The sequence below is a fragment of the Sminthopsis crassicaudata genome, chromosome 3 (genome assembly GCF_048593235.1).
Source record: "Sminthopsis crassicaudata isolate SCR6 chromosome 3, ASM4859323v1, whole genome shotgun sequence".
Classification (NCBI taxonomy): Eukaryota; Metazoa; Chordata; class Mammalia; order Dasyuromorphia; family Dasyuridae; genus Sminthopsis; species Sminthopsis crassicaudata.
Window position 1 is genome coordinate 101549207 of NC_133619.1, and position 12808 is coordinate 101562014.

The window sequence follows — 12808 nt, forward strand, 5'->3', positions numbered from 1 at the left end:
TATGCAGGAAAGAAAATAGGATGAAAGAAAATACAGAGCTAGTAATCATAATTGTGAATGTGAACAGGATAAACTCTTCCATAAAATGGAAGCAAATAGTAGAGTGGATTGAAAAACAGAATCTTGTAATATTTGTATAGAAGAAATACATTTGTCACAGAAAGACATATATATATACAGTAAAGGCAAAAGACTTCAGTTCAAAGGGGGGAAAAGCAGAAGTAATAATTCTGATCTCAGGTAAAGCAAAAAGAAAAATAGATTTTATTAAAAGAGGTAAGAAGGGGAAATACATATTGATAAAGTGTACCATAAATAATGAAGTAGAAATTTATGACCAAAGAAGAACTAGAGAACATTATGAAAGGCAAAATAGACAACTTTGATTACATTAAATTAAAAAGGTTTTCCACAAACAATAGCAACAGAAACATGATTAAAAGGTAAATACAAAGCTGGGTGAATATCTTTAGAGCCAGTATTTCTGATAAAGGTCTCATTTATAAAATATATAAAGAATTGTATCAATTTGTAAGAATACAAGACATTCCCCAATTGATAAATGGTCAAAGGATACAGACAATTTTCAGATGATGAAAAAATCATTTATAGTTATATTAAAAATGTCCTAAATCATTATTGATTAGAGAAATGAAAATTAAAACAATTCAGAGGTACCATCTAACACCTCTCAGATTGGCTAAGATGACAGGAAAAGATAATGATAAATGTTGGAAGGGATGTGGCAAAACTGGGATACTAATGCATTGTTGGTGGCCTTGTGAAATGATCAAACCATTTGGGAGAGCAATCTGGAACTATGTCCAAAGGTTCTATAAAACTATGCAAAAACATTGCCCCAGTGGCTGAACAAGTTGTGGTACATGAAGTAATAGAAAATTATTTTTCTATAAAAAATGATGGACAAACTGTAGAAAGGCCTGGAAAGATTTACATGAATTTATGCTGAATGAAACAAGCAAAACCAGGAATACATTGTACAAAATAACAACAATAATATGTGATGATCAACTATGAAAAGCATGGTTCTTCAAATAGTTCAGTGACCCAAAGCAATCCCAATAAACTTTGCACAGAAAATCCCATCTACATCCTGAAAAAGAAATAAGGAGACTGAATATAAATCAACAAATACTAAATTCACTTATTTTTTTTTTCTGTTTTTTTTAATCTCTCCCTTGGTTTTCCCTTTTTGATTTGATTTTTTTTATCTCAATATGAATCATAAAGCAATGCATATTAAAATAAATAAATTTACTACAATTAAAAAAAACATCTGCAGCTCTTTCTGAAGCCACACTGGGTAGAAGATAATCATCCATGCAATGGAATAATAGAATAAGGACTACTCTAGTAAGAATCTTATCAATTATGACTAAGAGAGGCTTCCTGTGTTTGTCACAAGACAAGGTATTTCCTTTCCTTTATAAAAATGGACAGTGAAGACATCCTTAATCTTTTGGGGAATAATCTTATTTTGCCATTATAACCAGGAACAGTTCAATCAGCTTTCTAAGAACAGTAAGCTCACGTTCTAATGGAGATGAGAGCATGAAAATAATTAAGTACATGCATAAATGTACAAACAATTTGAGGGAGGTCAATAGTGATAAAAATGGGTTTGGTATGGAAGGGAAGTTAGAAGAAGAGGATAAAGGAGACATGTTTGTAGTCATGGAAGATTGTCAGTGAAAAGTAAGAGTGAGAAAGTGGACTGTGTAAATAAATACAATTAGAGCATTATAGTTTAATTGTAGAGGGGATTGAAGGAGCAAATCATAAGAGTAGAAAGTAGCAAAAACCAAATTGTGAAAACTTTAAATGCCAACTAGAGAATTTTAATAGATCCTGGAAACAAAGGGTCCACTAAAGTATTTTTTTTTAGTAGAGAGGTAATAATTTTTGATGTTTCTTGTGAAAATCAGTGTCAGCTATGTTAAGGATGGATTAGGATAGGAAGGAAGGTAAAGAAGGAGAGTTCCTTTAGAAGATTCTTTGAACATTTTTGGCATATGATGATGAGTGTATTCCATGAACGAAAAAAAAAAAAAATCCTAGAGATGCTATGAAAGTTAAGAAAACCAAATCTGACAATAGATTGCATATAAATTGAGATAATTATTCCATGATTCTTTATCTGAACTCTTCTAATAGAATTTTTTAAGTGTAAATTGAGGGCCCAACTTATATCTTCTTTATTCTCCATTATTTCCTCCTGTGTTTTCTTTTCCTTTACTGAACTCAGCAACTTCCTTTGACAACAGTGATTACTTGCATAAATATATGTTTAACCAACTGACATTACATTTTTGTGTCCTTTGATTTACAAAACAAACAGAAAAAAAATTAGGAACCTCACATGAATTGTTCCTGTCCTGTCTGAGAAATCTTATGGATTACAACTCTACACAAGACAACATAAAAAAATGAAAGAAAATAAAACAAAATGTAATATAAAGACTACTGAACTTAAATTGAAGAAATCTGGGTTCTTGACTTACCTGTATATCTTGCAATTACTTGATATCATTTTCTCATTATTTCTTTTGCTCCATCCCTCAATGTAGAGATAGTCATTCTTGTGCTATTCTGCAACTTTGATCTTCATTTATATGCTAGACTACCCTCCTTCAGTTAACATTGCAAGCTATATAGAAACATATTTTATATTTGCTTTTATTTTCCTCTAATTGCCATTCTCAGTCATTTGAAGTTAAAGAAATCCATCTTATTTATATTTTTTAATTATTTTTGAATGCTATGTATTTCTTTAATTTGAAATTTTTGTAATTTGCCGTATTGCAATAGTTACAATGTTGAATATTTTCTGAACTTCAGATTTGAATATTTTATTATTAAATTTGCAACCAAAAAGGAATAAAAAGATATTGACACAACAATTAGTATAGTTGAAATTAATAATTGAAGGACATAGTATTTGAAATAAAAACATTAAATGCTGATTTGCTTTTATTTGAATCATTAAAAAGTTGCATAGAAACACATGAGTTTAGCCAGCATGAGATGGAATGCTTTAAATGCTCAGTATATTATTCATGGTATTTGTAACTGAAATCAAATGTACAATTCCATTCAGTATGATTCCTTTTTAAAATAAAGGCAAAAAGTAGTTCTGAGTTGTATTTTGGGAGGGGGAAATAATACCAGTTTTTTTTTTTTTTAATAAGTTTACTGGCATGTCAAAGATGTGTCCTTAAAATGTCATTTTTCTATTAAGTAATCATTTTATCTTTATTATAAAGTCCTCTAATTGCTTATATATAGAAAAATTTCTGATGTGATTCTCATAAAAATTGTTAGGCAAACAATATTGTGATTTTTTTTCTAATCGGTTTCTTTAGACAAGTGATATAATTTAGATATATACATTCTATTCATTAAAGTACCCATGTAAAGAGAAAACTTCAAGAAGCAACCATACTACCCACTTTGAAAAGATAATATAAAGTCTTGAAATATTTCCTTATAATCATGAAATATTTTGTGAAGAATTTTCAATATTTATCAGTACCAATTGGCATAATGAAAGTGATTTCATTTGATCTGTACTTTTAAATTTCCCTTAGAGGTCATTCAGCAGCTAAAAAGAAAAGCAACTAGAATAGAGTTTTCTATTTTCTAAATAAATATTCTCTTATTAATTCATATATCTAAGGAATTTGCAAGTTTTGCAGAAACGTTTCTATGAATCTTAGGAGTAGCTGTATAGGGATAGGAGAAAAAGAACAGTTGTCATACTACAGTTACATGCAAAGAATTATTTTTTGCCTGGCACAAGTAAAAAAAATATTATTTTTCTCCCCAAATCATACCTTCATTTGAAGAATCAATCAATGATAGTTATTTCCATATATGTAGAATTTTTTTTTATCAAATTATACCATTTTCTTTAGGTCATTTTTTTTTTAAAGTCTATGTGGTTTAGCGTATTTCATTAATATAACAAAGGAGGACAAATAAAATATTTAGAAGAGTACACTTAATTCGCCAGGATGCAATATCATTTTAGGCAAATGAAATTTCTCTTCCAAGTTTTCTTAAATGAGTATCTCTGGTAAAAATTGCCTGGGTGCAAAACAACCCAAAACAAATTTTGTACATGTGTTAGAAAAGAAAAATAAATGTAAAATAAAATTGACAAATTTAATACTAATCAATTCCCAGAACATTCCTGAACTAGTTTTCGTAGTCTAATTTTAAATATTTTATCAGGTGGATATTGCATCAATTCCTTTGGCTAATCATTTCTGACTATAGGAAGCTTCCACTTAACACAATGCTGCAAAACCTATATTTTTCATTGCTAAATTGCATTCAGGTCTGTTTTAACTTTGAACAATGCTTTTGGTCCAAAATATCTTCAATCACGTATTTGTAAAACTACAAAGGATCTTATGGATGAATAAAATTCCCTCATTTCCCAGGAGAGAGAGATCAGGGTCACTTCATTGCAGGATGAGGAGGAGAGAAGCTGGATACTCCAGACTCCAGAATCCAAGATACTTTTTTGGCAAGCTGCATGTCAGCTTGCCTACATACTTCACTTTTTCTCCTAAAGCCCAAGAACTTTGACTGATCCTGACTCTGACTGATATTGAGCACCTCCAGGGAGCTAGCCCAGACATTATAATGTATTCTTAACTATGTAACCCTGGTCAAGTCATTCCCAATTACCACCCAAAAAAATGAGTGAATGTTCAATTTCTTCTTACCTTAAAACTGTGGATTTTGTCATGATTGCTACAAGTAGATACACCTGATGCAAGGAAAAGCAATTTGTCCTTTTCCAAACAATTGATACCATAACATTATAAGCACTATAAGCATATGTTAGATAAAGTACACTTCAAACCTAGGCAAAGCTGAATTTGGATTTGGAGTTAGAAATTTTGTATTTTTTTTCAAGATTTTAGATGTCTATCCTGAGTTATAAGTGTCCCATCTATGAGTTTGAAAGGTATTGAAATCCTGGGTTTTTCTGTTCAGAGTGAACTGGAAGAAAGAAGTCCAGACAATTAATCTAGTGCTCTCAAAGATAGTATCAGCAGTGGAAATAGTACAAAATTTCTTTATGTTCTCATGAAGATTAAATGTAGCTCTTCCAAGAGAGAATAACAATATTTATAATTGTAACAGGAGAATAAATATTGTATAAAGCTCTTCTGAGGATATTTCACATTTGAGAGCATTGGGGCACCTTTCTTGGAGAGATTTATGCATGATTTGGAGAGTATGGCCTTCTGAGCAGCTAACTTTAGAATTTGGAGAAGTTTTGTTGATTGGCTTAAAATTAGAATTATTTGTGCCTTCTGAGGATACTAGACAATTAGGGGCTCAGTCATTCTTTTCTCAATTTTATCTTTTAGTGAATATATATATTTTTTCTTTTGGTTTTGGTTAAGTCCACTCAAAGATAATCCTGCAAAGGGAAAGACCTTTGTAGCTGATGATATCCGTCCTTGTGAAAATGGACCTCAGTGCTTTGCCTTATTTTTTAAATTTTGTTTTACATTTTAGAAATGAATAATTCCAATGTTTTTAGTTTCAAAAGCTCAAGAATTCAAGTCCCCAGGAGTCTGGGACTTCTAAATTAAAGTCTTCATTATGTTTACTGTAAATCCAACTATGACGTCCAAAACAGTTCTGACCTTGAGCACCCAGTTATAAGCAACTGAAAAGAGTACTTATCAGGTATAAAGTGCCTTTTTTAAAATACAAATATTGAGGAAGCTATATAAAGACTATGTAACAATGGCTACATTCTTCTGGAGAACTAGGAACAGTAGATTGCCCTCCAAATTTTCCAGAAGAAATGCTTGTACTTTTGTTCATATTTGAAAGCAAATTTTGCTTATAAAATATAATTAATATTATTGTTTGCATGTAAATATAACTAGGATACTTAATTTTTTCCATGCATAATATTGGAAGAAAGAAACTTGGAAAAGGCCTCTAGCTAATAGAAGTAGAAATTCAGGATATCTTTAAAAGCCTGAAGGGAAAATGAAACATATTTACTCTGTGAGAATGAATAAAGAATACCTTAACTGTGTAAATTGAGTTATTAAAACATTTTCTCAATTATTCTGTGCTATGTTTTATTATTTTGGGGTTTTATAAGCACTACTCCTCATTAGAAAATAATGTATGATTTTGAAGAAAAATAATAATATTTAGATAATATTTATCATATTCCAGGAAATTACTATTACAATTATCATCTTATTTTGTAATCACAACAACCTTGGGAATTAAGTGCTATTATATCTATTTTACAGATGAAGAAACTAAGCCAAAAATAGATTAAATAATTCATCCAGGATCACACATCTTAGTATGTGTGAGACTAATTTTGAACTAAAGTATATTTAGCTGAAGGATCAGCTATCTCACTACTGATCCATCTTTCTAAATTTGTAGAAGACTTACAAAAAAGTAGGGAAAAAGCAAATAGTCATAAAGACTTCTCAGACCATAAATTTTTCATAACTGTGGTCTATGGGACAAATCTTAAAACATCCTTTTGACAAGGGATCATTTTAGGGCTTGAAGAAAGTCAATCTCAGAGATGGAAGAGATCATGAAAGATAACAAAAGATGGAGAAGAACACCAAATATTTTGGCTTCTCAGATCTTTCTGAATTATTTTGCCAACTAGTCACCTTCATCTATTCTAATGCTAAGAGACCCTGCCAATACTGTTGCTCTGAACAAATACAAACACTGAACGAAGACTTGGAGTAGGAACAAGGCATAAGAAGATAGAAGTAGAGAATACTCACTCCAACACTCTGATTCTGTAGTGGGAAAATGTGAGAAAAATCAGTAAGGAGTTTGGCAAAGATAAAAGAAAGATACTTTCAATAAAATATTTCACAATATAAGAAAATAGGAAAAAAATCTGAGTTAGAGAAATATTTATAAGATGTTCCCTGAAAGTATAATGGAACATATTTGAGAACCCCCACAATGGTTTTGAAGAGCAACCAACAAAAAGCAAATATCAAAGAAAAAATAAATGTGTCCTTTTCAGAAAAAAAGCAACAAATATATCAATAAACCAGAGAATATTCACACACCATAACAAAAAAGATTATTTGAAAAAGTGAATAGAAGAATTATAATTTTAAATGGATAAGTAAATTAGAAAAATTTAACCTAAATATAGCAAAAGATAGGATATGAACATACAAATAAATGAAAAATAAAATTAGGATGTTATCATTTGATAAATCATGTAGGGAATTTATTCAACTTTTTAGAAATAAGTGACTAAGTGCAAATTGAGATACTTTACAAGTATACCAAGATTTAGAAACTCATCAAGCAAGTTTTACTCAAACTTAAAAACTACAGTATCACAAAATAAACTTCACAGGAAGCAAGGAAAGGTTATTTTATGTTATAAGGGGAACCAATTAAAATAGCAATATATTACTTCACATGTACCAGAAAAAGAATGAAATAAAATTTGAATGTAATATTCTAAAGATCAAACAATATCAGTTGGCACTCATAATTAATATATACTTCAAAACAGGCAGAGCAACAAAGAACATAATTGAGCATTCAATAAAAGTAAAAAATTTGAATAATTTCTTCAAAAGAACCCAGAGGGAAGCTGATTGACCAAAATGAATTTAAAAACTTTTGGGTGACATTAAAAAGACTAAAAAATGAAATATATTTATATGTGCCTAGGGCATTGAAATTTAAAAAAAAATAGATGTGCATAGCATAGGGAAGACATGCTCTTATTTGTGTCTCATTTTAATAATAACATCTTCATAAGCTCTCTAAAATGTATCTGAAAAAGGGCTATATTGATTATTTTTTTTAAACAAAACAAAAACCCAAGTTTAAAAGGGTGAAATTTGAAAATCAGAAAAAAGAAAGTAGAAGTGGATTGATATTTAAAAGGTCTATCATTCATAAACACTTTAGTATCAAATTAATTATTTTAGTAGCAAATATATTTTATCAGAGGCAAGATTATTATGGCAAATGTCATTGAAGATAAGCAAATTTAAAAATACCATAAAGGCCAGGGGTTTGATGAAGACTGGTCAAAACTTAACAAAAAGTAGATAAGAGGAAAAGTGGATTAGAGTGTTTCAGTTTTTATACCTGCCTTCAGAGCAATGAGAAAGCAAGGTTTTGGATTAGATTGCAAATGAAGAAATGGAGTTCAATAGAGCTAGAAGAAAGGGAATGATCTGGTATCCTAATGAATCAGCCTGAAAGATGAAGGAGAGAATGAATGAAGATATTTACAACAATTTTGGATAGGGATAGTTTAAGCAGTTCAGTATATAGGCTTTCACACTATAGATAACATTTCAATACTAACACCCAGAAAAGGACAGAAATGGTTAGAACACAACCAGGTGGGAACCAAAAAAAAAATGAGGAGGAGATATGGAAAAAATATTACTAGTTAAGAGTCATCACAAATGAATACAATGAAGATAGAAGAGTGAATTAGAAGAGTGGTGGGGAGTATGCCTACATAGCATATTTTTAACTTGGAAATAAAGGAACAAAGAAAAATACCAAGTGAAAAACAGAAAATGGGACTTTTGGATCACTTGTCCAATAATATGGAATACTAGATATTTTTCTGTATTTTTTTAAAATTCTCAAAATTCCAAAAAATAAGAACTATGCAGAAGAACTAAATACACATGTTTCCATAGGCCAACATGGCTTATTCAATGTAATGTGTTAGTACCAGAAAGGCTCAAAGCAAATTCATAAAATGTTTTCTCAGCAAACATTCTCACACCAGGTAAGCATACTAATGGCATCACAGTAAAATAAGATCTCTTAATTCTCAAGTTGAATCACTAAGTTTTGATTAAGGTTTTTACTATGTGCCAGAATCTGTGCTAAGTGCTGTGAAAAAAGAGTTAAAAATAATTCCTGATCTCAAGGAGTTTACTGTAATTTAGGAAACAACATGAAAACAATTATATCTAGATCAAATAAGTATAGAATAAATTGGAAATAATCAACAGGGGGAAAGCATTAGTATTAAGAGGGGTCAAAAATATTTTCTAGAAGGTGATATTTTACCTGAAATAAAAATGTAAGGAAACTGTGTAACTGGGAGATGAAAAGGGAGAATATTTCACCAATAGTGTAAAGCCTGTTAAAATACCTGGACTCTACATCTGAACTGTGTTGTTCTAACAAAAGCAAAGAATAACAGAAAACTTATGGAGAACACAGTGCTATCAAAAATAAAAACATTTGAATGGTGTGAGGGGCAGCTAATGAGAGACTTTAAATGGTAAAGGATTTTGTATTTGATCCTAGCGGTTATACTGTATACTGAATAAAATGGGAAGGATAGTAAGATCCTATGAACATTTTAGGAAGATTAATTTCAAATGCTTATTTAAAGGAATAAGTTAGAGAGTGATTTGTGAAGACGAAACCAATGAGAAAGCTATTGAATTGTGCATTTGTGGCATTATTATCATAGGAATATGTTAGGAATGCAAAAGCAGTAGATCATGGCAATAAATTGTATATATAGGGAATGAGAAAAAAGTGAGGAGGTCAAGTAAAACACTTAAGTTGCCTCCCCAGGTAATTAAGATGGTGGTTAAGTTCTCAATGGAAATGGGGAAGTTAGGAAGATTAGGAAATTTAGGAAGAAAGATAATTACTTCTGTTTTGCAAATATGTACTTTCAGACATCTATGACATACACAATACAATATGTCCAATAGATTGTTTAAAATACAAAATTGGTGATCAGAATAAAAGTTAGACCTGCGAAGATATGAAAATTATATGCCTGGAGATGAAAATTGAATTAATGGAAGTAGATGTTATCACCAAGTTAAAAGCAATAACAACAAATCATAGATAAATCTCTAAGAAAACTTAAGGAAGCTCTAGGAAAATATTAAAAATAGAAAAGAATATGGTCAGTAGGCCATCTAATGACTTGAAATATTTCTGAGTAAGTGAAAAATAAAAATGAAAAAAAAAAAGTTGATCAAATAAAGAAAAGAACCCTGTGGATTCCCAAGAATAGATTTTTTTCTAGATTATCAAGAAAGAAAAAATTAATCCTGAGATTATTTATGTACTACCTAGCAGAAGTAATTTGCAGAAAATAATATATTGAATCAATTATTGTGAGTTTCTCTAGAAAAGAAAGCAAGAGGAAGTACTGACTGAAAATACTATTTTTTGTTGTTGAAAAGAAAAAAAAAAGAAAAGAAAAAGAAGAAAAATGTTTATATAATATTCATATATACATATATATATATATATATATATATATATATATATATATATATATATACATATTGTATGTGTGCCTAAACACTCAGAGGGTTATAAATATCAATCTTACTGAAGAAAGAAATAGCAGAGGAAGGGGATAACAGAAAGGGGAGGGTAATAAAAGGAGGACAGATTAAATAGGCAGTTGTTAGAAGCAAAAGAGCCTTTTTTGGAAGGACAGTATAAAAAGAAGAATAATTAGAAGAAAATAATGTAGAATTAAGTATACAGTTGATAATCATAACTATGAATGAGAATGGGATGATCTTACCTATAAAATGAGAACAAATAGCAGAATAAATTAAAAACAAAATCCAACAATATGTGATTCACAAGAGATATTTTCAAATCACAGAGACACAAAAAAACCCCAGTCACCCCAAAATTTCCTTTTTTTATTTTGTTTTTGTTTTTTAGGCACAGTAACTTTATCTGAGCAGAGATCTCTTGCACAGTGTTGAATAAAGCTCTAAAAAGACACCCAAAGCTTGTGGGTCCACACAATAGGATGAGTAAAATAACAATTATGACAATCCATTGTTCAATAATCCACCACCAGTTGGAGGCATTATCAAACCAATGTGTGTATATATATATATATATATATATATATATATATATATATATATATATATATATATATATTTTTTTTTTTTTTTTTTTTTTTTTTTTTCTGCTGTCTTAGCTGGGTTCATATCAGTCTGAGAAGCCTTTTGAATGTCTAAAGCCAATTTGTGCAGACTTTCTATAACTTCTGCTAAAGCATTATTGAGGAATAAAACCTGTAAATGTTTTCTGATCTCATCCTAAGAATATGCCTTGTGCCACAATATTCCACATGCTACCCCTCATGCTACAACCCTCAGCTATAGGGGTCCCCCAGTATGGCCTACTAGTGATTCTCTCCCTTGGCTGTCTGTGGTATCATTGTAAATATCATAAGAGCATTCATCATTTGTTGAATGGGCATGTTCATCTCTCTCTGTCTCCTCCATCTTTTGGATATTGTCTTTTCTGGTGTCAACTTTGAGATTCTGTGAAGGAACCCATTGTTCAACTGTACCTGTTCAGATACAATCATACCCAGGTTCCCAGATTAATACCCTATAGGGGTCTTCCCATTCATTGGGCCTTTCCACATGGCTTCTGTGTCTTTGGGGGGGCGTTGGGGGTATAGTGGTTTGATTAAGCCCTGTTGTACCTTTTGAAATATAAAACATCATAGTTGGACTCAGTTCTTGTGAGTAAAATTTTTTAAAATTTATAGTATATATGACCTTGTCAATATCCCCTTGTATCACTTGGAGGCACATTGACTCCTCCTTTTTGTTTTTGAAGGAACTTTTTTATAGTCTGATTGTATGTTTCACAATGGCTTGATCTGTGGGGTTATATAGTATGCCAAATATATGACATATGCCATGATTGGGACTAGCCTGCTGAACAGTGTTGGATGCTTAGGATTGTGCATTGTAAGTTTTTATGTTTATGGGCAACCCTGCTATTGAAAAACAATGATACAACTGAAATGTTATCACATGAGAGACAGCCTCTCCTCTCTATAAAGTGGCCATAGCAAATCCTGAATAAGTATCTATTATCACATGCATTTTGGACTTTTTGTAATGTATAACATCCTTTTGCCAAATATTATTAGATTTATCCCCTTGTGGGTTAACACCTTTCTGAAAGGGTGAGAGTTAATAAGGGACATAGGCTGTGTATCTTTTCACTATTTGTCTTACTTCTTCTTTCTTTACATGATATAAATTTCTAAGAGATTTCATGGAGATATGATAATTAGCATGGACTTTTTCTGCTTTTTCTAAAGGGGTGATGACTGTATATGCTTCGAGAATGCATCAAATTCCCTGTTATCTTTGAATATGGGTCTCTGTCCATCAGCATGAGATTTCACATGTGTAATAAAAAAGGAATTAATGCATTGTCAGATGGTATTTTGAGCCAGTTTGCAAAGGCTAATGATTTCTGACTGTCCTTTTATGCTTGCTGTTTCTATTCTTTGTAACATCCCCACAGCATATTAGCTATCAAATATCATATTTATAGGGGGTTCTAGCATAAGGGCTTGAATAATAGCATATGATTCATTCCTTTGAGTGGAAACATAAGTTCTTAATTTGCATGGCAGAGCATAAAGTGGTTGCCTTATGATCTTTCATAGCATCCATGAAAACATGGGGGCCAGCTACAGAGACAATTTTGGTAAGCTTTGTAATAATCCAAGACCAGTTTTCAAAGAACTTCACATAGATTAAGACTCTTCCTGTTTTAATATCATCTACTCTTAGGCGTTTGGTCCATAACTCATCCTGTGCCAATAAGAATTTCAATCTGCTCTTATTTGGTAGATCCAGACTACACCCCTTCTACCACTGATTTGTAAAATGTGGACCAGAACTTTCCTAACAATTTCATTTATACCATCATAGTAGGGTTCTAT